The 23,479-nt window shown below is 42.8% G+C and overlaps 1 protein-coding gene across 1 annotated transcript in view; it reads left to right on the top strand.

The window, feature by feature from the left end:
- Positions 1 to 23,479, top strand: part of LOC106059535 (calcium-activated chloride channel regulator 3A-1-like) — a 376,089-nt gene that overhangs the window by 197,868 nt on the left and 154,742 nt on the right. The window lies entirely within an intron of this gene.

Below are 23,479 nucleotides of genomic sequence, written 5' to 3'. Positions count from 1 at the left end.
TCCTTACGAATACTGACATGTATATGAAGTAATCATTAACTGAATTTCTATGTTACACGTGCTTGTAATCGTGCTAGTATTTGGAATCGTGTTTTGTATCATCGTAGTCTATGGATTGTGACCAGTCTGTACTGTGTTATTGTGTGTACCATGGGCGTAGCCAGGGGGGTGGTGGTTTGGGGGGGGGGGGGGGTTCAAGCCCCCCCCCGAAATTAAATCCCCCCTGGGGATCGGAATTTAGTGACTGATTTTTTGCTTTGATTTTGTTTCTTTTAGGTGAGATTTTAATACTAAACTATCACTTGCCCTAGAACAGCAAAGGAGGTTTTGAGTTTAAAACCTCATACCAAGATTTTTTTAGTTTAAAACCCCTATCAGGGGGATTTTGAGTTTAGAACCCCCTACCAGGGGGGTTCGATTTTAAAACCCCCTGCCACTGGGGTTTGAGTTTAAAACCCCCCTATCAGGGGTTTTCGCAGTTAAATTCCCCTCTTCTATAACACAAAACAACAAAAAATGTAAACGACAATCCCCCAAATTTCATGAGCACAGTTAAGGAAGATTTTGATTTTTAACCCCCCTCCAAAATTTAAGATAAACCCCCTCTTCAATATAAAAAAAGAAAATTACACACTCAATATTCTATGAGAGTAGCCAAAGGGGTTTTGAGTAACCCCCACCCCCTCTTCAGTAGGGTTGTGACAAGTCAAAAGCTTGCTGTCAGTGTCACTCTATTTTATCACAGCATTAATTATTATTATTTATTATTTATTTATTTTATTTTAATTATTTCCCCGCTCTATCCCCAATTTCATCACCCGCCCCACCTTTTTACTCTTCAGGCTAGACATAGTCCACCACCTTGGAGATAGCTAGACCGCCGAACTTAATCACAGTTCCACTTAATTACTTTGTGTATATTTCTCACTGGATATTATCATGCGTACTTTATTATTTCATTTATATTTAATTAGTGCATTGTGTATTTCTCACTGTCGTAAGTAGAAATCATAAACATGGCATATGTGTATATTTATGTATTGCATTAATCTATTAATGCTACGTTGCTCAATTTATCGTTGGTGCATCCATGTATATATATTTGAACATCTTATTTTATTTCCTTTATCTCGGCTGACCGCCTTGATAATTTTACTAGCGCACTAAGACTGCGTTTAGAAAAAAAGATAGAAATTATCTCCCCTTTAGTCATTCTACTCTCACGGGAGTTGCGCCCCTTGAACGGACACTCTCCATTGTTCTCGACCGACGGTCGTACGTAAACAAACCGTCATGGTCGCTGACCACCGCCCATTTCGCCCCCCCCCTTTTTCTCTTCCAACTTGTGTTGTTTATTTGAGATTATTATTTCCCCTTTTTTGTGTACATTTTTATATTGCTACTATCAGTCATCTATTTTTCAAATGCCATTTGTCATCATCTCCCCATTGTGCTCAAAAGTTATTTCCCAATCTGACGAATGCACCTCTGTCGAGGGCATTGATAAGATGCATGAGAGTCTTTATTTATCCGCAGCCTCCCTCAGGTGTCTGCCTATTTATTTGGCATTGTCTGCCTAGTCAACTGCCTATTTATTGGATTAATTGCCTATTGCCTTCGTACTTAGTGCTATTCAGCACTGCACTACTGCCTACTTGCTGTTGAGTATCTTCTACTGCCTACTTGGATCTACTCAACTATTTACTTGGCGCTAACGGCTCTACTTGCCTGCCTATTCGCCAGCCTACCTGTCAACTTATTAGGTACGACGTCCCTATAGACCCAGAGTCTGTGCGAGACGTCATAGCTACGCCAAACCCTTCGCAACTCACTGGTCTTATCCTGCTAACGACACTGCCCACGGCAGATCAGCTCTGCCCTCAGTACCCTTGTGCCCACGGTAGCCGGCCTCCCGCCCTACTGTGCCCACTACAGATATCAGAACTTTGGATTGAGACTCCACAAGAACTGTATCACCGGCGTCCCTCTACCCGCTAGAGCGCCACCTCCAGCTGCAGAACCAACCTCAAGCTGTGACATCAACAGGACAACCAGCTAAGTTCAGAAGACAAAGTGACATACCCTCTTATTAAGTACAAGAGTGATGATTAAGTATAGTATTGATTAGAGATAGATGCAAGCCCTCCCCCTTTTTATTCTTCTTTGTAAATATTTATGTAAATAAATATTCTTCAATTTTAACTTTGTATCTCTCTTTCATTGCTTGTCTCGTTGCGTGCCTGCTCCCGATTTATATGCTGGTTGGCGTGTGATAATTTCAAAAATAATCATCCCCTAGACCAGTGTTTCTCAAACTTTTTTGTATGGCGGCACAGTAAAAAAACTACAAAAATTTCGCGGCACACCACGAAGAGCAACAGTTGTTTTATAATAAAAAAGAAAAAAAGATTTTACCTTTTTTAAGTATCACATTTAATGTGAAGGGTGTGCCTGTTTTTGAGAGCAAATTCGATCTAATCGAGGCTCCAGAGCCGACAAACAAACTCGCATTTCATCGTCTATTGTAAGAAGTCTTTCTCTTTTCTTAGACTTGATTTCAGTCAGTGCTGAAAATCCAAACTCACAAAACCATGAAGATGCAAATGGAAGAATTATTTTGATTGCTTTTAAACTGATTGCAGGATATAACTTGTTGATTGAAATCCAAAAGACATCCAGGCTTTTCTCGGCAAAACTTGACTTAAGAACTGCATCGTTTTTTAAATCTATGAGCTGCTCTGCTTCTTCAGTTGTCAGATTTGTAGCTTCATTGTTTCCAAATGGATAGCTGACCCATCCATATTCATTACTTCCAATTGTTGGAAAGTAATGCTGCAATGCTGACTGCATGTGTGTCAAAGTGTCCAGAATTTCGGAGCTGATTTCTTCATTTGAAGTAGGCCTACATTCATTGTAAGTAGGAAAGCAGTCGAAGACTCCTTTCGAGATCTTACTTTGCCACAAAGACAATTTTTCCCCAAATGACTTCAGTTTTGAGGATGCAGTGATGATGGTTTCCGATGGTCCTTGAAGACTTAAATTCAATGAGTTTAATTTATCAAATAAATCAGAGAGAAATGTCACCTTAACCCACCAGATCTCGTCATTAATAGATAACCCAAAGTCTTTTTTTTCAGCCTCCAAGAATGAAATCAACTCGGCCTTGAGTTGGACGACACGCTTTAACACTTTTCCCCTGGAGAGCCAACGAACGTTGGTATGATACAGCAGACATTTGTAGTCTGAGTCCATTGCTTCACAGAGCTGAGAGAAAAGTCGGGATGCAAGTGGTCGAGATTTGATAAAGTTTACAACTTCAATCACTTGATCCAGAACAGACATAAAATCTTTCGGCAAAGATTTGAAGGCAAGAGCTTCTCTGTGGATCATGCAGTGAACAACTAATACATTTGGATTTTCTTGACGCACAAGAGTGACGAATCCCTTTCTATTTCCCTGCATGGAAGGACAGCCATCGGTGCAAACGCTGACACAGTTTTTCCACTGTAGTTTGAATAGCAAAATGTTTTCGTTCACCACTTTGAAAATATCTTCGCCTTTGGTCGTAGTTGGTAAGTCTTTGCAAAATAAGAATTCGTTGACACATTTTTCATCCTTTATGAACCGAATAAAAGCTAGAAGCTGGGCTTTGCCGCTAACGTCAGTGGATTCATCAACTTGAAGAGACCACAGCAGAGACACTTCATCGTCAGTCACGTCGAAGTGTTCGCAGATTTGATCTTGTAAATCTGACGACAAGTCTTCAATTCTGCGCGAGATAGTATCATTTGACAAAGGAACTTTTTTAACTTTTTCGGCGGCATCGGGTCCAAGGATAGTTTCAACAACTATTGCTAAAGCTGGTGCAATGACTGATTCAGCCTCTGTGTGTGCTTTCTTGCGTTTTGCTAATAACTGAGCAACCTTATAACTTGCAATCAATCCCTTTTCTGGCAGCTTTAGGTAGTTCGTAAGTTTCTTAGCTTGTTTATTTTGTTGAGCCCTGATGTTTTCGAAGTATTCCCTCGGTTGCGCTTTTACAGATGGATGTTTTGTTTCCAAGTGCCTCTTCAATTTGCTTGGAACAAGCGCCTCATTCGACAGAGTTGCATTGCAGATCAGACAGAATGGCAATGGAGAATCTTCAGGTCCCGAAGATATGAAACCATATCCGATGTAATCTTCTTTGTACCTTCGTTTGGTTCCTTGCTTTTCATTTAACGCTTGCGCAGTTTCATTCTTGCTAACGTATTTCTCCATGGATAACAATGAATAATGCTTATTGATAATTTGTTATTATTAAAATTCACCTAAACAATTTACATGAAACACATAGCTTATTATTTGTAATAGTAGGCTAGTAGAGACTAACAAACACTTTCTTGTCTGTTTAAAGTTTAAATGCTGGTTTATTCATGTTAGATCGTCCATATATAAAGGCCTAAAAGGAATTCAATTACCCCCCCCCCATCTGTTAATGAGCACATTCTTTCGACATGCCAGCATTGTGGGTTACTGGGTTACAATAACAGGACGGGCCTGACAAAACAATAACATTTACTATCACATTATTATCGTAACCAATTCAAGAACTGACGTGAGTCTGCTAAGGCGGCCTACATTCGAGTCATTATAATAATATTTGTATAGTGGACAATGCTATAACCTGAAGAGCTAACAACCCTTTCCGTCACTATGGAGCGATCCACTTCTATTACTGGTCGTTGCAAGTGGGGATGTCATCGCAACGTAAAAAAAAAATTAATAGTAGACAGACCTGTGTAACGCTGCACGTGTGGCGTTCTGAAAACTCCCGCGGCACACCAGCAAATCTTCGGCGGCACACTAGTGTGCCGCGGCACACAGTTTGAGAAACACTGCCCTAGACATTAAACGCGCTAAACACACGTCACTTTCGCCAACCTGTCACAAGGGTTCAAAGCTAAAAAATACCTCTTCAATACCCGGTATAAAAAAACGCAAATTACGCACTCAAAATGTTATGAGCGTAGCTAAATGGGTTTTGACTCAGTTTTGAATTTAAACCCCCCTTCAGCGGGGTTTGAAGCTAAAAATATCTCTTCAATATAAAAAAAAAGCAAATTATGCAATCAAAATGTTATGAGCGTAGCTAAATGGGTTTTTACTCAGTTTTGAGTTTAACCCCCCCCCCCTTCAGCGGGGTTTGAAGGTAAAAAATACCTCTTTAATATTAAAAACAAAATAAATTATTATTCAATTAAATTATATTCAAAGGGGTTTTGAGTTTAAACTCCCCTCCAGAGGAGTTTGAAGCTAAAAAATACATCTTCAATGTAAGAAAAAAGCAAATTACGCACTCAAAATGCTATGAGCGTTGCCAAAAAAGAGTTCTGAGTTTAAACTCCCCTTCAGAGTGGTTTGATGCTAAAAAATACCTCTTCAATATAAAAAAGCAAATTTACACACTAAAATTATTTGAGCGTAGCCAAGACAATCGGGGGTTTTGTTTAAATCCCTCTCCTACAGATGGCTTTTTTAAAAGTTTAAAACCCCTCCAGCTGGTTTCGAGTTTAAAATCCCCCTACAGAGCGTTTTGAGATGGAAAACCTCTATCTTCAATATTATTCTAAAGCAAACTACAGTTACTAAATTCTATGACCGTAGCTAAATGGGGTTTTGAATAAAAAAAACAACAACATAACTCCAGAGATTTTTTACTTTAAAACTATATAAAATCTAAAGCAAACTACAGTCACTTAATTCCAAGAGCGAATTCAAGAGAGGTTACACATTTCTACCAGGAAATCCTATGCCGAACTGGGAGTCGACCCCTTAAAAAGATTGTGGCAGAACGTCGCATGAGTTTTTCGAGACATGTTCTCCGACAAAATGAATAAGCATAAGAAGAGTTGCGATGACATCCTAGTACAACTAGGCACCACACATTCATGGAGGTCCTCAGAGCAGGTGGGAAGAGGCTTCAGACATTACCAGTGACAGATTTTTGTGGAAACAGCTTGATGGCAAATGCACCGAACGGCGCGGAAGGGTCTAAGTGAGTAAGAATAGAGCATTTATGAGTGGCGATGGACAGACAAGGAAAATTGCTCAACGAAATCTCAACGTCGTTCTTGGTGAAGGGAGGAGAAAGTACCGCACCAAGCTGGAAGACTCAATTAATACAAGTGACATGAGACAGGCATGGGGCATCATGAACAAAATAGCAGGAGCACAAGTCAAATTTAAAAATAATCTTGCTACAAGAGATGAAAAAACATTGGCCAACGAGTTAAATGATTTCTATTGTCGCTTCGACACGAAAGATTTTAATTATCTAAGACTCAAAGCCCTTGAGGATGTCAATGTTAACAACTGCTTAGAATTAGCGATTACTAAAGAGCAAGTTTGTAACATTTTCAAAAACGTCAACCCAATGAAAGCTGGTGGGCCTGATGGAATAAAAGGGCGAATCTTAAAAGAATGTGCTGAACAACTAGCTGAACCTTTCTAAGATATTTTTTCTACTTCATTACTAAACCATGAGATACCACCTGTGTGGAAGTCATCTATAATTGTACCTGTGCCAAAGGTTTCCAAACCGAAGGAAATGAATGACTATAGACCTGTTTCACTTACTTCCATTGTGTCTAAATGTTTAGAAAAATTGGTTAAAATGTTTCTCCTGAATGATCTTTGTAATAAGTTAGACCCTTTACAATTTACTTACCAAAAGAGTAAAGGTGTAGACGATGCCATTCTAAATATTTTAAACTGTGTCTACAAACATCTGGACTTACCGAACACTTATGTAAGATTGCTCTTTATTGATTTCTCATCAGCTTTTAACACTATACAACTTCATTTACTCATTGAAAAGATGAACGCGTTGCAGATTAGTCCATACATAATACTAATGAATTTTTGACCCAGAGAGCTCAGAGGGTTAGGGTAAACAATGTTATATCTAATGAACGCATAGTTAACATAGGGGCGCCTCAGGGGTCTGTGACATCGCCATTGTGGTTCATTCTGTACACCAATGATTTTCAATCCGATAGTTCTTGTTGCTCCTTTACAAAATTCGCTGATGATGCGGCTCTTCTTGCCCTGCTCTCAGAGAGCTCAGACGTAAATGAGTATTTCAAAGAATTAGAACACATTGAAGAATACTGTAAAGATAATTTTTTATTATTAAATGTAAAAAAACCCCAAAGAAATGATAATCGATTTTCGTAGGGACAAGAAGGAAAATGATATTGTTTCTGTAGCTGGAGAGACTATTGAAATTGTGCAAACCTTTAAATACCTTGGTACTATCCTAGACAATAAACTAAATTTTACTGCAAATACTGATTATATCAGCAAAAAAGGGCAGCAAAGATTACGACTACTAAGAAAACTGTCCTCGTTTAATGTTAGCGAAAAGGCCTTGGCTATGTTTTATCACGCGCACACCTGCAATATTTTAAGTTTCAATATCACTGCCTGGTATGGCAATCTGAGCATTAAAAATAAAAATAAACTTAATAGAATCCTAAATGCTGCTGGCAAAATCATTGGCAAAAAACAAACCCCATTTAGGCAGTTGTTTGAGACAAACATCTATAAAAAAGCTAACAAGATCCTCGTAATAAAGAATCACCCTTTGTGTCAGGATTTTGTGATTTTACCATCACAAAAGAGATACAAGACACCGATAGCAAAGACAAACAGACACAAACACTCTTTTGTTCCCCTGGCAATCAAATCATTAAATAAGAACAATCTGGTATAAACTTTGTCACATGTAAATTATGAGTGAGTCTGGTGTGAATGTACACTTTGGTTTCTTATAATGTTTTTTGTTTGGTGTAATGCACAAATTGTAAGACAAATTTCCTTACGGATAATAAAGATTATTATTATATTATTATTATTATTAGGTTTTTGAAATAAAACTTTTTAATAGCAGGAAAATGCACTGTAGATACCTCAGAATATGCATTTTGTTGGTTTTCAATATCAGAAATAGTGCTCCGCCCCGCGCTGAGGGAGCTCCTAGCGCTGGCAATGGCGGGGGGTCTACAGGAAGAACCTATTCTAGGGCACAATAAGCATCTTCCGAAAGAATGATGGGTCAGAATGTCATAAAGATTATCATCATTGGCCTCATTCAGTCGTAGAACGACTATGGTTCATCTCAGAGCACACTTCCTCATGTGGCTGTGGAGCCCTATTATATACACATACATACATACATATACATTTTTTTTCGCAAGGGTGAACCCCTCCCCGAAAAAAATCCTGGCTACAGTTGTGTTTTATAGGAAATAAAGCCTTGTTTCTAAGGTTACGAGTTGATTTAGTATATTTTACAGTATAGTTAATAGAACCGCTTATAGTTCGACATTTACGCTGGGCAGGGCACGTAGCCCGTATGAAGGTAAAACGTATGCCAGAGGCAGACATTTTAGTGAGCTGAAAGGTGGTCAATGTAACCTGAGATGAACTCCTATTGAAAAATCAGAGCAGGAAGGACTAGTCCTCCCGTAGTGCTCTGGCAAGAAACTTAGCCGTCCGGCGTAGTGCCTCATAGCTACCAAAGAAGTCGAGTGACTGCACAGGCATGTCCCCCCTTAGCTCGCGGAGCTGGGGACACTCGTACAAGACATGCGACACTGTTTCGACGCTCTCTCCACAGTGACGGCATCGGGAGTCAAAGTTAGTGCGGAACCGGGCAAAGTATGCCCCGATAGGACAATGTTCCGTCCTGCACTGCGCAACTATTGACTGCTCTGACCTCCTCAGTCGCCACCATGGATGGTCGCGATCTGGGTGACGCATGCGCTGCCAGACACCACGTGCTCTGTCGGATTCCTCCCAGGACTTTAACCACTTCTCATGAATGAGTGCTCGGATTTGTGCCGTTGCTTGTAAGTACGTGCTTGGTGCTTCGAGGTGTGTGGCTGCCATTGCACCCTCCCTTGCGAGGGCGTCTGCCGTTTCATTACCCCTCACGCCGCAATGTGAAGGCGCCCACTGAATAAAAACGACAGCTCCACTAGCTCGGCGTATGTTATCTGCGGCGCCGATTGCCTCTTCTATTACGGGCGACCCTCCCCCGCCGCCACCCATAACTAGGAGACTGGAGCGGGAGTCAGTGACCAACACCACCGTAGTGGCGCTAGTCTCGCGTTGGAGCATTCGGGCCCTAATGGTCGAACGCCCTAGTTATCCCTGTGAGTTAAGCATCCATGGAGCATGCGGCGTAGCCGCATGGACCAGAGAGCATATCTGGTTCAGTCCGGTCGGGGTAGACGATAAGGGCCCCATACCCCGATCTGTCGGGGTCCCTCATTACCGATCCATCGGTATAACGGAAAATGGCATCTGATGGGTAGGATTTTATGGTTATGGATGCCAAATTTTGAAGAATGGCAGGTGTTAATCGCCTCTTGGTGGCTCCCTCTTGCCCTAACAGGGACAGGTTTATTTGTGGGGCCGGCAATCTTCTCCACGGAGGGCACGTACTAATTCTCCTAATAGGGATTCTATCAGTGGAGAGTCCAGCTGAGTTAGACAAATCGGCCGCAATATGGAGGAACGATCGCATTTTGATGCGGTTCCTCTCTCTCCACTGTCGCACTAAGATTGAGGTGGGTAGCCTAGAGTCGCCCCTTTTGTAGCGCTCGTAGGCCGTAAGTACTGCCATCTCCCTCCTAAGATGTAAGGGTGCCACGTTAGTAAAGATTTCAGCAGCGTTTGTTGGGCTTGTCCTAAAGGTGCCACAAATGAACCGTAGAGCCTGTGCTTGTACCCTGTCGAGTGATTCGAGGGCAGTTTTACTAGCGTATACTTGAACTGTATAGCTGTATTCAATTTGTGATCTGACTGCCCCTAAGTACAATGTGCGTAGCATGTCAGCTTTGGCACCCCACTTTGTGCTGGCCAGCTTTCTTAGTAACGCTAACTTCTCCGAGGCTTTTCGTTCAACATCCTGGACATGCTTTAGCATTAACAGTTTTCTATCCAGGGTCACCCCTAGATATTTTGTCGTATTTTCACGCTGGAGTTGCAGCCCACCGAGTTGAAGCTTGAATGGAGCCTTAAGAATGTCGATTCCTAGGCTGAACAGGGACCAGGTCGTTTTGGCAACGTTTATCTGAATCTGCCATTTGTCGCAATACGAGGAGATGGTATGGAGGTCTGCTTGAAGTGCCGCCTGAATTTGGTCGGCTTTCTTCCCGGTTGACCAGAGGACAATATCGTCAGCATATAGCAGTTTTTTTGGACCGTAGTGAGCTGGGCAAATCATTAAGAAAGGCTATGAAAAGTGTACAGGACAGGGCGGAGCCCTGAGGCAGGCCATTGAGTTGTTGTTTTGGCTTGCTAAGGGAGTGCTGGTATTTTGTACGTGTGCTCCTCCCAAACAGAAAGGATTGTATCCAATTGTATATCTTGCCCCGCACACCCATAGCTCTTAGCTTAAGATAGAGGCCTTGCTTCCACACACGGTCGTAAGCCTGTTTTAGGTCTATGAACACCGCGTATGTGCTCTTGGACCTGTGGAACCCGTCGGCCACCTCCTGTGCGAATGTTGTAACCTGGTCGATCGGGCTCAAGCCTGCCCTAAAGCCGGCCTGTTCTGGCGCCAGGATACCGGCACTCTCAAAGCACCAAACTAGCCACTCGTTAACCATTCGCTCAGCAACTTTGCCAAGGGTTTAGGTTAGTGAAATGGGTCTGTAGGACTCTAGTCGCGTCTTTTCCCTTCTTAAGGACTGGCACAATGACAGCACTCTTCCAGGCCCCGGGCAGTCTGGACTCTGCCCAGGTTCGATTCATAAACTCCAAGAGTTTATCTCTCGCAATGCCCCCAAGGTGTTTTACCATCTCGGGGGTAACCTTATCTAGCCCCGGAGCTTTTCGATTTTTGCACTTAGCTATCGCTCTGTCCAGCTCAGCACGACAGAAGGGCGCGTTGCACGTTGCTTGGCTTTCCGGCTCATCTGGCTCCCTCTCGAGCCTCTTACGTTCTTTGTTGAGGGCCTTGGACATGGCAGACTTCTTTTCGGGCTTGCTGATTTTAGCAAAATGTCGATTCAACAAGCCGGCCATTTTGGTTACCGTCGAGACAGGCCCTCTGGGTGACAATAGAGGGGCAGCCGTTCGCGCTGTGTCTTTGGCCTCTAGGTTTCGCAGAAGACGCCAGGCTTTCGAGGTGTCCCGAAGATCCATCCCGGCGCAGGCAGCGTTCCAATGGTCCGACCGGACGCGTCGGGCCAGTTCACTCGTGGCTCTGCAGAGCCGATTGTACTCCCGCGCGGATTTCAGGGGTACCCTTCCGTTCAGCAAGCCTCCGGGCTCGCTTACGTCTCAGTACCAGCTTATTCAATTCCTGAGACCACACGCGTTTCTGCCTTACGCCAGGATAAGTCCGCGGGACAAACCTCTTGGCCGCACCCAACATAGCTGCTGTTATTTCGCCGTATATGATTCAACGTCCCTATCCTCCACTGCAATATTCATAAGGGCAGTGTTGACTGCTGCCTCGTAGGCTGGCCAGTTCGCCTTGGTGTAACTCCATCTACGCGGGGCTTTTGGGGTTACACCACTGGCCTCTGAGAGGGCAATTGTGACAAGTATTGGTCTATGGTCACTTCCAATGTCGTCTAAGACTTGAAACTGAGTATGTGATTCTAAATTAGCTGTGATTAGAGTAAGGTCTGGTCTAGATTGGCTGCCATTTCCGGTGTGGTATAGAGTTGGGGGAGTGTGTTTATTTTGCAGACAGAACAAATTAGAATTATTTAGAAGTTCATGAATTTTATGTCCCGACGAGTCGGTTGAATCATAGCCCCACTGCTGAGACTTAGCATTAAAGTCTCCTGCGATGACGTTGTGAGTATTGATATTAGTACAGTCATATTCGAGACTAATTTCATGCTTGGGGGGGGGGGTTGTACAGATTAGTTACCGTGAGTTTACGCCCGAGTTTATGTACTTCAAGGGTGATGGCGTCGGTACGCCCATGCACTCGTGGACCGGGGACTTGTGTAGCAACCAGGTTGTTGCGTACATAAGTGATAAGCCCCCGGCAGTCTGTGCATTTGCACTTAAATGCAGTATAACCGGTAATACTGGCATTGCGTTTGCCAGTCAATGTCTCTTGTAATAAAGCCGCGTCTATTGCCCTCTCGTGGAGGAGTTTTGAGAGCTCTAACACCTTTGGGATAACCCCGCAGATGTTAATTTGTAAGATCAGGAGGGACCTAGTGTTTATGGGATTAGTCCCTGGAGTGGGTTGGGTCCCACTAGTGTCAGTTTGGGTTGTTTGGGGGCCGGAGGCTCCCGTCACTATTTCGCTTCCAGTCACATTTGCCTGCGGTGTATCTAGGTCCACAGGAGGTTGTGGCAGACTTCCATCAACCTTGTTCGAATCTGACCTCCGAAGGAGGTACGAATGCAGTGTTCGTTGAGAAGAGGACTTAGGTGGAGGAATTTTAGCTAACTTTTCACGACCTGACTAATTCCCCCTCATCGAGGTCGAGGGGCGACTAGTAGCTTACTTTTCGTGTCCAGGCCTGACGTCCACTACCCGGCGCACGGAGCTGTTTTACTGAGTCTGTGTCAATCATGGTTGTATGGTTAAGGCCGTTGGCGGCCTTAGTTACTGCTCTAATGCAGCAGCGTGCATGGCCTATACTTGTGTCGCCACTAAGGGCAAGGCAGAGACCTGCCCAAGCAATCACCGCCACAGATTGGCCGTTCAGACCTCGGTTTTTTTGTTAAAATATCGACTCTTTTGTGACCGACCAGACCACATTAAGTGGGCGCCCACTGTATAAAACTATGTACACCATGTTGTAAAGGACCTTCCATGACCGTGAGGAACTTTTCGACCTTTCCGAGCCCTGAACTCTGATCTTCGAGGGGCTCTAAGGCGGAGATCGAATACGTGAAAATGGCCACGTCCTCGGTTTCATGCACCGCTAGAACAAGCCCCCATTGTCATGCGCCTCTGGGGTGTATGTAATTAAAATCAATTAATTATTAAAATATTTTAGTTTTGGTGACGTTAGGTCTAGGGTTTCTAACGTCACCGTAGACCATCGTACATTACAGGTTGATAAACAGAACACACAGGTAGCATACAATAAAGTTGTTCCCTTTAGTTAAATAAAAAAAAACATGTTTAATGTAGTAAAAGAAAAATTGAAAGGGATTACAATTGTGGGGAGTCTAATTATAAATCTAAAAGTAATCTATGATTATAAAGATAAATGAGATAATCATATCATCATATTGACTGCTAATGGTACAAATTTGGTTGCCCTATTGTTTATAAACTTACCTCTATTAACCCTGCAATTAGCTGCAGTCTTCTAAGAAGCTTATCCCTCTACCTTGGTGCTGTACACTGTTTCAGTCGTTAGCGTGAGTATTAGCGTTGGGAGGTGCCAGCTGCGATTGAGATTTGAATGGCCGTTGCCGCTATTGTATGTCCTCGAAGTATGAGGGATGCAGCGGAAGTGGGGCAAATTAGACCTATGACGTGACAACGAGCTATTGGTCTAAACTGCCCACGTTGCAGGTCAGTGTTCAGGCCTTCTTTAACGATTGGTATCGGCTCAAATCGTCTCTCGCTATCAATAAAGTAAACAAAATTGATGGACATGTCACTGAAATAGAATAAAAGAGACACTGTTTAGGTGGATAGCAAAGGTGGTGTGGTTTAGGAAAGCAAATGTGATAAAAGACGAGAGAGAGAGAGAGAGAGGTGGGGGAATAAAGTTTGGGTACACACCTTTTCATGACACTTAATATGGCTAAAATAAAAATAATTAATTTCTGCGTAATTTGATGAGGTCGATTGTTTTTGCTCAGCGGATGGATCGTAGTACTCTGCTTGCGCCGTTCCTTTAATGATTCTCTCTTCCGCCTATTCCAACGCTTTGTATCTGCTTTTTTACTGCTAGAGACTGTCAGCTTGTCACTTTCCGGAATTTCATAGAATAGTGCCACCATTCCATACCCAGCCCTCATAGTGCCCTCGAGCATCCGCACAGATCCATCTGTGTAGATAGTGGTCACAACTTCGGATTCGATGCGAGGTTTTCTGGCTGCTTGATATCGCAGGTTAGGGTCGCTTTGCATTTTTAACACCGGGTCAAGTAGTCACTTCCGTAATGTGGCCATCCCAAAATCTTTTTTTTTAGGGAAAAGAACCGGATAGTCCGCTCCACCGGTAGATTCATCTCTCTAATCAGCCGCATGCATGATGCAGGGTTGGTTTTTGAAACGTCTCTTACCCTCCCAGTTGTCGACCAGACTTCTAAGAGGGCGTCCTTCCTCCAACCGTCTATATATCTCATGAAATAATGACAACTCGCTCTCTGCGCAACCTCAACAGCGGCACATTAGCCATGATTTCACAATTGGCGTTGCCAGGAATGCACCAAAATAAATCTGATGGATCGATTCTGAACAGTATCCAAGCACGGTAGAAACGTTTGCTATGCATAGACCTGAATAGGGAGACTATAATCCAACTGAGAGCGCACTGCGCCCATGTAGAGGTCTCGCACTCCACTTTGTTACAGCTAGCTTCTTTACGATATTTAGCATCTCAGAGGCTGTGTCGCGTACATGCTGAATATGGTCGCAATAGTCAGCTTCTGATCGAAAATGACCCCGAGGTACTTGGGGTTTTTATCCCATGACAAAACCTTAACTTCCTTCCGTATCTCATTTGTTTCCTTCAATATATCACTTAAACTAAAAGTAAACCGACTTCGAGCGTTCCACCTCAAGGTTCCACAATCTGGCGTAGCAGGGTACCGTTGTCTGCTGGAGGGTATCAGCGAGCTACTGATGGTCCCTCCACGTCTCCCAGAACACTATGTCATCTGCAAGCAAAAGCTTCTGGCATTTCAGAAGGGCACGTAAGTCATTTACACAAGGTACACAAGAATGAGTGCTTGCCACATCGCATCTGTACCGTACACTCCGTAAGGAAATTTTGAATCCACCTAAGGATTACGTTTATGAGCTTTAAGGGGGGCCATTTCTAGCTCTCGTAATTCGGGGATCTCTGTTGGTTTCGGTCTCCACGCGGCGGCGCCTGGAAACGCTGAATTCGTCTGTAGCAGCGGCTAACGAAGACCATCCTCCGCTTGTGGTTTCAATGGCCAAACGAATGGAGTACGTTAAGTTCAGGACGTCCATCCCAATGTGTGAACCTGTGCATTAAAATAGACAGAGTGCACCGGTACAACAGGGGCGCTCAGTAAGCGTCGTGGGATTTCGAAAGTTTGTTTCCAGGGACAACAGCATTGCATTAAGCTGCCACACCGACAGCGGGCTTTCGGGCGCTGAGAATAACGGTCACTGACAAACTCTCCAAATATTTTCCAGGTATGCGCGGCAGTGCGACGAGGGCACAAGCTAGCCAAGAGCACGAGCTCTAGGTAGGTAGCAATGTCTCAACTGGTAAGACCTCTCAAGTCTAACATGCAACCCAGTCCTCCCCCCCCCCCGTTGGGGAATTATCAAAATCATGACTTGTAGAAAATTATATTTGAAACGTGAGTCAGGGCATGAGGCCCCGGCCATGCGACGTGGATGTTGGGTCCATGGCCGAAAAGTGTGCTACCAACGACGAAAGCATCAAGAATCCACTAAGCTTACCGGTAGTAACACCATGAACTCAATCAGGGCGTCTGGCGGGCAGCCAGCGTCCCCAGGGGAGCCTCCCGGGCCCATCCGACCCAAGAGCACATGCTCAAACACAGACGAGGGAGTTGTGACCCTCACCCAACCAAATATGACAGCACCATGGGACAAGGAAAAGGGAATAGGTGCAACCTAACAGCTAAACGCGAACAGGCAACTCTGGTGCAAGAGACCAGAGATTGAAAAGCTATTAGCTAAGTACGAGGTCGTTGTGGTGATGATTCAGGAAGCTGGCACGTCCAAAAGCTGTGTCCCCTTGCTCTTGGGGTTTACGGCCTTCCGATGTTCTTGCGAGAAATGTCAAGTGTTAGTCACATTTGACAGGAATCCCCTACTTGCTCGTGTAGTGGAAACCACCTCGAAAAGACTTAAGAGAACCGAAACGCTAACGATGGAGGTGTACAAAAGTGGTTTAAAATTTACATGCGTGAACGTCTATAACCTTCCGAGGACGGAACTTCTGCTCGACATAGAAGGGCCACTCCTACGTCAGAACACTGGTGGCGGAAGACTTCAAGTCACAAGCTTGGGGTTGTTCAGCGAACGATCCCTCCGGGCGCAAACTGCTTGAACTGTGCGACGGGTCCAACATGATTTTACTTCAGGATTGTGATTCCCCAAAAACATTCGTACACTCGGGTCACGGAGGAGTCAAAACCTGATCTGAGTCTTGTGTCTCGGAAATCGCTGCGCAAAGTAGAGTGGACGTGCTCGAGGATGTCGTAAGTGATCATCTGCCACTACTAGTCTCTATCGATCTCATAAAATCAAAGAAAATCGAAATTCCAAAACAAAAGTGGAAATACGAGAAAGCAAATTGGCGCGTTTTCAAATGTATTGGATGCACTCTTGGGAAAAGTTGATATACACTTTGAGCACATCGATAGTACATATAGCCTCTTTGTGAAAGTTATATTGACGGCCGCTCGAAAAGCCATTTCACGGGACCAATAGAAAACGCAGGACAGCTCATTCTGGTCAACCACATAAGCACGTCTCATCAGACAGAGAAAAGCTGCCCGAAGGAAGCACGCTAGGCATAAAACTGCTGAAACGAGAAGAGAGTACACTAGAATCCCTACGCTAGTGAAAGAGATCGTGGCAGAAGAATCGTTGACCAAGTGGGCTAACGCCTGTGCGAGCTTAGATCTGGCGAACGGGCGCAAGACGTGGAGGCTACTTGATAACCTGACCGGAGTGGGGGTGCCTAAGGTCGCGGCAATAATAGCTGACGGCAAAAGGGCAGAGACATTGAACAAATTTTTCGCTGGTGTCTCTAAAGCAAGAAAACTTCCATGTTGATGGCTCTAGACGGTATCACGATAGCTAAAGAAAAACGCTGTATAGCCAACAGCGAGGCCGAGACCAATACATTTACTACGGCCTTTACCTTAATGAAGGTGGCCAACGCTTTAAGGAAAAGTATATTGCATAAAGCCCCAGGAACGGACAAGGTGAGTAACGAAATGCTAAATAAAACATGGGGCCAAAAGGGCAAAGAAAACTATGCGACTTGCTTAAACGGACCTGGACGCAAGAGAATTCCCAAAGGCCTGGAGAGTGGCAACAAAAGTCCCACAACTAAAGAAAGGAAAGGCGGCCGACCGACCTGAAAGCTATAAAAAAATTTCCCTATCATCATGTGTAGGGAAAATAACAGAAAGAATGATAAACAGAAGGCTCGTGTGGTACTTGGAAGAAAGCAAACACATCGCACCTGAACAGGGCGGGTTGAGGCAACATAAAAGTGTCATTGATCAAGCCATGATGTTTATGCTGTCAGTAGCTGACGGTTTCCAGAAAGGTACGGTAATACGCAAGGGCGAATCGACACTGACAGTATTTTTAGATCTTAATCAAGCCTATGACAGAGTCTGGAGACAAGGATTATTGCTAAATCGATGAACCTCGGAGTATGCTCAAACATGTATCAGTGGCTAAAAAACTTCCTAACAGACAGAACGGTTCAGACACGCTACGGATCTAGCAAGTCTGCAAAAGAACACTTGAAAAAGGTTTACCGCAGGGCTCGTCATTATCATGTACGCTATTCTTAGTCTATATAAACCATCTAACCGAACGATTGACTTGTCGATCTCTGCTCTTCGTTGACGACCTGCTAATCTGGCAGACCGGGAGATCCGCCGCATTTCTCACGGCATAAATTCAGCGTGACCTTGTCACGATTTCATGCTTCACCCGTATGTGGAAAATGAAAATAAACTGTACAAAAACGGCCCAGGCCCTATTCACATTGGGAAAAGACATCCACCAAGAAGCCATAAATCTAAACATCGATGGGACCACGCTCGAATCGGACCCACGACCCAGGTATTTGGGAGTTACCCTGGACCCTAAGCTGGTTATGTCTGACTATGTGCAAGAAGTACGTCAAAAGCCTCAGCAAGTTTGAACATCATAAAGAGAATGGCTACGACGAAGTGAGGCTCCAAGGCAAGCAATCTGAGGACGCTCTACATCGGTGTGGTAAGGTCACAAATCGAGTACAGTCTCTTAACACAAGTTTACGCCTCGCAAACGTCTATATCGGGCTTGGTGCAGAACCAAGCAATACGGCTAATCTGTGGTACATGTCAGACAACCCCTATTGCCTCTAAATGGCGGATATTCCGCTCTGCGTGAAGAACGAGCTGTTTTATTGCATACGAAAAATACAAATGGCTGGAGGACAGCAGCCCACTCAGACTCTTAGTCGGCTACTGGGTGGATAGGGGCCGAATCATAAGGACATCCTTTATGCAGACAGCACTAGGACTGTCCCAGGGGTTTGGTCCCATACCCTGGAAAGAGCTAAACAAGAAATGTACACCTTGTAGTAACCTAATGAAACACTACAAGAAGGCTTTATTGAGCAAGAATGACAAAACAGTTCACGATAACACAGTACATACACACACAGAAGCTGAGCTGAACACCAAGACATTTTGACACATAAGAACAGATCAGTTCACAACACACAACAAGAATATAAATACACAACATTCACCCCCTGTTTAGTTTCTTTTCGCTCTACTTCTGAGATTATACGAGTGCTGTAAGGGCGTATCTCTGGCAAGTGATTTTTGTCCATTTTCAATGGTGTTTTTCTCTGCTCTTAAAGCAGGTGGAACCATGTTCTATGCAGATGTCTCCATGTCACTCCTAGAAGCCACTGAGTGTTGGAAGACACCCGGCAAAGTCTCAGTGTTACCACGAGCCAATTGATGTTGAGAGACCTCAGAAGATGTCTCAAAGTCTCTCGGAGCGAAATCATGTACTACAGACTGAGAAGATGAGTCGCATCTCGGAGCTAAATGGTGTAGTGAGACAGTTTCTTCCCGTCCATTTGGAAGACGTATGTGGGCATAGTTCTGATTAGCTTCAATAAGCTCCACGTCATCTACCAGCGGTTCATATTTGCTTTGCCTTGCATGTCTTCTCATCAGGACAGGCCCTGGAACAGGTCGGCAGAGAGACACCTCAGGCGGACCTTCTTTTGTAGAAATAGTCTTTCGTCAGGCGTCATGTTTGTAGCAGTGCATAGTAGAGATCTAATTTAATGGAGAGCGTCGTTTAGGGCTAACTCCCATTGTGTGTTATGTAGCCCTCTTGACCTGATGACAAGAAGAATTGACTTCCAGAGAGTCGAGTTCAGTTTTTCTACTTGCCCGTTGCCTTTTGCATTAAATGCTGTGGTTCTGCTTGTTACTATGCCTTTACCTCTGAGGAAATATCTTAGCTCTTCAGACATGAAGGCTGATCCCCTGTCTGAATGTATATACAAGGGTTCCCCGAAAATGCTGAATAGATTAGTGAAGCATCTAATTACTGTTTGAGTAGACATGTCAGGACCATTATATGCAAAAGGAAACCTTGAGTACTCATCAATAATTGTCAATACATATTTATTTTTAGTGGTAGAAGGGAGTGGTCCCTTAAAGTCAACACTAAGTCTCTCGAATGGTGATGTGGCTTTTACTAAGCCTCGGCAGATGGTTGGTAAAAACGAGGTTTTATCTCTGCTCAGATGGGGCAATTGTTTACCGCAGTTCTTATTTCTTCAACTGCATACGGGAGATTCTTTGACCGGCCGAAATGGAACATTCGCACCATGCCAGGGTGGCAAAGAGTGTGAAGTTCTTTCAAAGACGTAGGGGGGGGGGTTGCACAGAATCCAAGAGAAAGAGCATCGGCGGCCATGTTATCAGCCCCCGAGGTAACACACATCAAAACTGTACATTAATAGTTCTGTTCTCCACCTCTGAATTTTGTCGTTTTTTGTTCTTACCGTGATGACGAGGGTTAAGCATGAAGGATACGGACCTTTGATCCGTGGTAAGTTTGAAATGCGACCCTAATAGAAAATGTCTCCATTTCTTGATTGATTCAACGATAGCCATTGCTTCTTTCTGGAGGATTGACGTCTCTCGCTAAGAGATAGTGTTCTGGAGAAGAAAGCAACTGGCCTTTTGTTCTGGGATAAGGTAGCGGATATAGTGATATCTGATGCATCTGTTTCAACCTCCAGCGGCTTTTTGTGGTCTACATTAGTGACAACCGCCATTTCTAGTTCTTCTTTCAAAGCTTGAAATGTATCTTTGATTCTCTCAGGGAGTGGGAAAGTCCTGTTGTGTACTAAAGGATGGATGTTATCTGAGAAATGTCCTATCCAGTTGGCATAGTAGAAGAATAGACCTACAGCTCGCCTTTGTGCATTTAGATTCTCGGGTGGAGGAAGTTGACGCAAGGGCAGTAGTCTGTCGGGGTCTTGCTTCATCTCATTATGGGAGACTTCATAGCATAGTAATGTTATTCTTGAAGAAGGGTATGCAAACTTTTCCTCATTAAGTGTAAGTCCATATTTTTTATAGCCCCAAGAAGTTTAAGCAGATTTTTATCATGGTCTTCTCTGTCCTTACCACAAATGGTGATGTTGTCAATATAAGCATATGTACCTGTTACGACGCGAGGCTCTTCAAAATAATAATACACTCTCAGGTTTTACTCTAGAAATACTTTATATTATAACAAGTTACGTAAAAATGAATATTTCATCTCTCATCCTGTCAATCTCCTTCCGGCTTCCTATTTTTAACATCTCTTTCATTCAATACCTAAATTTGCACCTTTTTCCCCATTCGCACCATGCTGCGCTTAAACCGTAACACCCCCCCCCCTGTATGCCAAGTTTGATGTACATCGAACGTCCTTTAAATATCAAAAATAATTGTAAACCACTGTACAATATAATTATATTATCTTCATTAATTCTCATTCGGTTAAACCAGTTAAAAAACCACCACCAACAACAAAACATTCAACAGCATAATTACATATCACCATTCCCTTCATTATTATTTTATGTTCAAAATTACTAGCAGCCATCCCAATATACAATGCCCAAACTTCCTCAACGAACCAATCAGAGTTGATCTCATAATTCATAATTTTAAACTATAATTAACTTTGTAACTATAATAATATATTTGAAATTTCTAACAATGTTTCCATCAAATTCTCAATATAACAACATATATTAATATCTCGACACCTCACACATGTAACAAAGCTTCGTTAATCCATACAGTCTTCGATTACCCTAACTTACACCAATATACATATACGTATACATTTACAAAATATTCCAATCTGTTATACATGTCTATTCACTACACTGCAATTCATTTTGTTCTCACCAAAATGATTTTACTGACATTAATCTTTTGAATAACCAATTGTAACAAAGTTGCCGTGCCCTAGCTCCTTTCCTTACTTCCATTTCTTTTCCTTCTTAGGTACACCGTGATAATGTGTCAGCCATCACATTGTCTTTCCCTGGTATTGTCCTGACCTCAAAGTTATAATCCATAAGTTGCAATGCCCACCTGGCTATTCTGTTGTTACCTAATTTATTTGTATTAATGAAGGCCAAGGGAGCGTGATCCGTCCATAGTTCAAATTTAGCTCCCAGTAGATAGAACCCTAATTTTGTTATGCACCATACAATGGCTAGTCCTTCCTTTTCAATGGTGACATACTTCAACTCCGCGGCTGTCAGTTTCCTACTCACATATAAAACAGGATGTGGGACACCATTCCATTTTTGCATTAGACAGCCTCCTATTGCAATGGCTGATGCATCTGTTGCCAAAATAAATTCCTTAGTATTGTCAGGTAATTTCAAAATCGGTGCCCCAGAAAAGAAAGTTTTAATTATGTCCAGTGCTTCTTGACATTCTTCCGTCCACACTATATTGTTAGGTTTTCCTTTTTTTTGTCAGATTTGTTAGCGGTTCAATTATTTCAGAAACATTTGGGATACATTTTCTATATAAGTTGCATAGACACAGAAGGCTTCTAATTTGCTTCTTTGTCTTTGGTACCTTAATGTCCAATATTTTTGATACTGTTTCTTCCAGTGGTGTAATGTGCTCATTTTTAAACTTACACCACAAAAATGAAATTTCACTGAGGCCAAATTTTATCTTTGTTGGTTTCAATGTTAAATTGTTTTCTTTGATAAGTTTAAAAACCTCTCCAAGGCTTTGTATATGCTCATCCCATTGCTCAATGAAAATACATATATCATCTAAATAACAAATGGTGTCTCTTCTATGGTTGAATAATGTTAGACGTGGCTGGAGCATTTACCAAGCCAAATCTCATCACATTCCATTGATATATGCCCGAAGGTGTCTTAAATGCCGATAATGGTTTAGCTTCTTGTTTTAGAGGTACTTGCCAGTATTCTCTAGACAGATCCAACGTGCTAAAAATCTTTGCATTTTTTAGCTTAGTAAACATTTCTTCTGCTTGTGGCATTGGAAATGGGTCAAATTCTGTGACTTTATTCAACTGTCGATAATCCACACACAATCTTAAGTTGCCACACTTTTTTTAACAAGCACGACTGGTGCAGCCTATGGTAAACTGGATGGTTCTATCACTCCCAGTGTTAGTAGCTCATCAATTTCCTTCTGTAATGCTTCTCTATGGTGTAATGGAATCGTATATTGTGGCAGTTTATTTGGAACTTTGCCAGTTAACTTGATATCATGTTCTATAATACTTGTTTTTCCGGGTAAATCCGTAAAAATATTCTGATACTCCTCAATTAGTGCTTTGATTTCTTTAGCTCTTTCATGAGAAACTCCATTCACTGTGACATCTTTCATGTTTGCCTACTTTCTGTTGCCACTGTCTCTATTGATCTAAACTTTTCCTCTGTCTCCATTTCTTCTGTCACACAGGCACCCATTGTCTTCACATGAAATATTTTTAACATCGAATCAATGTCTATTTCATAATCCACATCGCTAATTTTCCTTGTAACTTTGTATGGACCTAGCCAGTTTGTGCCCAAAGCATTATTGTTATCCTTATGTAAGACCAAAACATCTTGTCCTACCTCTAATTCCGTTATTTTTCTATGTTCATTCACTCTGGAACGTGTTAATTTATTTCTCTCTAGCACCTGTCTATCCGCTTCTTCTCATGCTTTTATAACCTGATTTCTGGTTTCTGTCACAATATCATAACTGTCATTAGTTACTACATGATCATGTGAAATTATCAAATCTTTCAATATTGTCATTGGACCTCGTGGATTTCCTCCATAAATCATTTGAAATGGTGAAAACCCTGTTGTTTCACTCTTATTATTTTGAAGAGTCTTGTGTCTTAACAAGTGGCGCCCAACGGAAAAGGCAAGACCAGCGTTCTATCTGTATCTAATTTATGTCTATTGAGGTATTACTATTACTACAAAGTGTAACAAAATTTC

This window comes from Biomphalaria glabrata, chromosome 4 (genome assembly GCF_947242115.1).
Source record: "Biomphalaria glabrata chromosome 4, xgBioGlab47.1, whole genome shotgun sequence".
In the NCBI taxonomy this organism is placed as follows: Eukaryota; Metazoa; Mollusca; class Gastropoda; family Planorbidae; genus Biomphalaria; species Biomphalaria glabrata.
Note: the sequence above shows the minus strand (reverse complement) of the source record. Positions and strands in the feature narration are given on the sequence as shown.